Below are 4,974 nucleotides of genomic sequence, written 5' to 3'. Positions count from 1 at the left end.
GCATCGTGGGGGTGTTTACACCTGCTTATCACGCGGTCAAGTGAAATCCAAACATGATCTCATTACCAAAAAAGGATGTTAATGCAAGATGTGCACAGGCTTAGTCTTAAGATCATCTTAACTGGTAGAGAAAGAGTTCAGTGTGATACTCACTCTACCATTTACCAATCATCCTTCTGCTAAGATGCTTTCGGGAAGCCCTGTTCAGTAAGCAGCACACACCACACCATGCAAACTCAAACCAAAAAGACACTGTTTTGAAGCATATTGCTGACGTACACTGCTGGCTAAAAGGAAGGCCGTGTTCAGACCTGGTATTAACATCCGTCTTGACTGATCTGATCTCAAGTGAGCAGTGAAATGTATAATGTAGAGTTTCCATGTGTCTCCAGTGACTGCTTATCAGATTCCAGATTTCGTAACTGGAGGAGGGGTGCACTGCATATTTACTATATCTGTCTGCTTTTTTTGTTGGTTTACGTTCATGAATAACTGCTAAGCGAATGGAAGAGGAGACGAAAAAAGAAACTATGCAGCTCCTTTTGTCTCTATTTTGATGAAGCGGTTCATTACATGGTCCTTCGCTGCTTCGTTGCTGTTTCACACTACAATTGTCATGCAGTTATATGTGTCCCTGACCACCTCTGCAGGTAGTGAGAGTGATCAGATCACAATGTGTCTCCAAGGTGAACTGGAGGCTATTCACACTTCTACTTTGCGTTGCCCACTTATGATTGGATCACCCAAGATGAATGTTATTGCCAGGTCATACTCCTCTTCATTTACAGGGATAAGGTATCCAGCTGTTACAGCATATGATCTGCTAAATACACATATCACTCCAATTTCTTTAAATAATTACAGCGTTAGGGTTATCACCCCCAAAACAATGGCGTAATTCTGCTGAACTGATGTGGTATCAGTTCTGTAAAATACTAACTCACTTGCTTCTACTTTGCTTTTTTTTACCTTTTATGTCTTTATTTTTGGTAGCAGTACGATGTACAGACAGCTACAGGCTGTAATTACAGTGAAACTAAATGGTATTGGAGCTGTGAGATGTTAGAAACAGATTAGGTAAATATACAGATATTACACAGAATCAGTGCTGGCAAATGCAGCATCACATTTCTTTTGCGTTACCTGTTATGTTTAAACACAAATCACATCACACATATCTTTATATAGCATGTTTATATTTCTTTATCTTAACTTATTATTTATTAACAACTAGAAAATTAGCATGGAATTTTTATGGAAGAACCACTTTTTAAAATAGTATTACCATTACCTACTTATCGCTGATCTGTAAAATGAAATGCTGCAGAATTTTCTTGTTTATATAACTGTTCAAGTTGTGAAGCACAAACCAAAAACATCTATCGCATATAAAAAATGTAAAGCCCTTCTTTTATTGTTAGAGAAGTAATAATTGAAAACACTTAAAATGCCACTTTATTATTATGGTGTTTTCTGACTTTTTTGGTAACTCTTCACTATGATGGAACAATATTGCACTTATTAAGCCTAAAAAAAATCAGGAGTTGCTAATAACTAGCTGCTTATTACTACATTATTAAGCAGTAACTAGAGTGAATAATGCATTTCCAGAGCACTTGTAATAAGGGCATAATAATACACCTAAAACATTGTGCAAAAGATTATGATGTATAATACACAAACAAAAGTGCTTTGGAAAACGTTCAACTGATCCTATTTACTGCTTCCTACTGTAGTAAAAGGAAGGCTGTTAATTACCAACTACTGGCTTTCTATGGCTTAATAAGAGCATTATACGTGCTCTTAAAATTGTTTATTTCAATGTAGGTAATGCTTAATAATGTAGTAATAATCAGCCAGTTAATTACAGGCTACTGGCTAAGTTATAAAGGGCATTCTAATGTCCCCCTAGACTGAAGTCTGAGCCTTTCTTGAACTTCAAATTGCAAAATATGTAATGCATCATTTTACTCGGTAATTCAAAGGCAACTGAATGTACAACCAAGTAACCAAAAGCAGTACACAAAAGTATTCTCTCCACCTGCAGGCAGCGCTGGCTTCCAAGCACAAAACCACTCATTCATCACTAAGGACTGCTGGAAAATATATATTGTTTCCATAGTGATAACTGCACATGCAGCTAGAGGAGGTATAGCCACTTCCAGAGACTGCAAGTCAGTGGGCATTCCAAGTCATGTCATTTCTCACTTTTATCCAAAAGCCCCAGAAACATAAAGGAGGGAAATGCCTTTGGCTCCCTTTTCCCCGACTGTTTCCAAGCAAGCAAGGGGGACATTTCCTTTGAGATGCATCCATGCTGTCTATGGTTCTCACCTGCTTGCTCTAAAATTGGAGAAATTGAACGAATGAATGAATGAAAGAAAGAAAGCGAATGTCTTGGATCAAAACTCACTGGCAAAATCACTCTAAAGGGGGCGCTTGTGAGAAGTGCTGCACTCTATACACCAAACAGCATTACAATATATTAAAAAATGCCCTAAGATGGCAGAAAGGTCTGGAAAGGGGTGGCAACTTCATCAAGGTACAGTAATTATCATAAATTGTCTACACAAAGGGAAAGGAGTGCAGAGAACACTAACCGAGACAAAGAAGAAGCTAAAATAAGCTGAAGTCCCCATCTGCAGTGAAATTGAATTTTACAGGTATTGTGCTGCTGCTCGCCGAGCCGACTACTCAGCATACTAATTAAGCAGCAGCGTCATACAGGAAATGAGCGTGGAGATTAAACGTGCCAGCTTTTTGTGCGTTTGCCTGTTCTTTCTCACTAATCCAGAGATGAGTCGCAGTCTTGCTGTACGACAGCCTGACAGAAGTGACGCGTTCAAAGGTTCAGCTGTCTGTTGGAGCTTTGTGACTGAGACAGTGAAATTAGCTTACAAGCCAGCTTCAGCGTTTCATGCATTATTCCACACGTTTACAATTCATTCCATCATGTAGCATTTCTGGGTACAAGAGCAGCTTGGGAGCGGGACACTACAGATGGAAAGAAAAGACGATATTGAAGAAACACTGTGCATTGATTTCAATAACCTCCAAAAGAAGTACGGCACCAATTCATTAACCTGCTGTATTACTGCCTACTCACTTAACTTCTTTCACTTTAATTAGTTTACTCCTTAAGGTGTTGGGTTCAGATCCATAAAAGAGCCACGGGAGTATTCACAGGCCACAGCTTCTAACTTGACAGTATTTGTGGATGATATCTTACAGCAGCCTGAGCCTGAAAAATGGTCTTAATAACAGCCTAGTGACTTTATGCCCACAAGGTTGCAGGAACAACCTATATTCTGGGTTTTATATGTAAAAGTGGTATTTTAAAGATGCAGCAGTACGATTAAGGCTTAATGGCCTTTGTCCCATGCATAAGCTGCTGTCAGTGGAGCTGAAAACCAGCCATTTTATTTACTGCCAGGGGAATGCGCCACATTTCTAAGGCAAGAGAGCAGCACAGCTGGGAATTAAGAGACACATGGGTGCCCATGGACGGTTTTTGTCAGTTTACACCCCACATAATCTCATTTTAGCTACATATATGCGAGTCCTAGCCACTGGCCTTAGCTGAGCTGCTATTTTCTGGTATGCAATAACAAAAAAGTTTGGGATTTCAATTCATTCAAAGGCATTTGGGAACGAATACTTCGGTGAAAAGTCTAATTTACACAGCCCAATAGTGCATTACGTTTGGGTGGTACAGAGGTAATAAAGGTTTAAAAATACTGCAGTATTTAAAAACTGTTGCCAGTGTTTAAAATGATAATGATGATGATGACAACATGTCAGATTTCTATTCCAAATCTGGAGGCCAAATAAACACCTTCCACCCATTTATATTTTGTAGGGGCTCACTGATTGGTAATATGGGGGCTCATCGATAGGTGGTGCTGATAGAAATTCATTGCAAAAATCAGAGCCTGGAAAAACCTTAGAAAAACCAATAATAGTGGCTCAGCAAGGGCTAAGAGCTACACACACCACAGAGCATGTTTGAGTTTAGCTTTTACTTTAACACATCATTTTGCGCTCCTGGACATCCACTAAACAAATGCGATTTTAGCATTAGTTAGCTGGAACCAGGCCTGTACAGTGGTGTACGGCAAGTTTGGCTTGCTAACTCAGCTATTGTTAGCCTAGCCAAAACGCTACAGTCCTGAACACCACAAAACAGGTTTGATTTCAGCTTCGGCACTCCAACACCAGTCACTCGACTTTTGCTCTGATAGACGTTAGTTCTTATTATCTACACTTGTTTCAGCAGAACACCACTTAGACAGAGTCAATCCTGTACTGTGGTGTGTGGCACTTCAGTTTGTGTAGCCTGCTTGTTAACCTGATGTTAAGTTTGCCAACCAAACACCACAGAACAGGTTTCATGTTGCCTTCCTGTCCCTTCAGATTTGAAGTATTATCATCTAAAGTTGTGACGTTTTAGTTAGCCAGATTCAAACATGTTCTGTAGTGAGCAGAGCTGTTATCATGCCAGCTAAGCTAATGCTAACCTAAACCTAAAGCGCCTCTCTCCTAGTCAGCAGCACTGGTCAGTGCCTATGCTAATTGTGCAAAATTATAAAGCTTCTCCATATGCAGTTTTATTATATCTACAGGTTTCTTACATTCAGATGCTCATGAGATCTTGATGAATTAAATCAGGTGTTACATTAAGAGTTTCATAATTACAAGTTTTTAGTTTTATAATTACCACTAGAAGTGGGCAGGAATCAGTTCCATTTACTCAGTATTATGTACTTAACTAAAATGAATGGATTTGTACTCAGTTTTTTTAAATGCTCCTACATTTTTTACTTCTAATTAAGTACATTCATGACGAAATGAATCTATTAATCAGTTCTGCTTCTTCCACTTTTTTCTGTTTAATATCATGTAATGTTGGTGATGGTACTTGCTTTGTGACTGGTCACATCTGACTTAAGGTGCTTGATTTATTTTTCATCAGAA

This window comes from Colossoma macropomum, unplaced genomic scaffold (assembly GCF_904425465.1).
Source record: "Colossoma macropomum unplaced genomic scaffold, Colossoma_macropomum, whole genome shotgun sequence".
NCBI classification, from domain to species: Eukaryota; Metazoa; Chordata; class Actinopteri; order Characiformes; family Serrasalmidae; genus Colossoma; species Colossoma macropomum.
The sequence above is the reverse complement of the archived record's forward strand: the minus strand, read 5'-3'. Positions refer to the sequence as shown.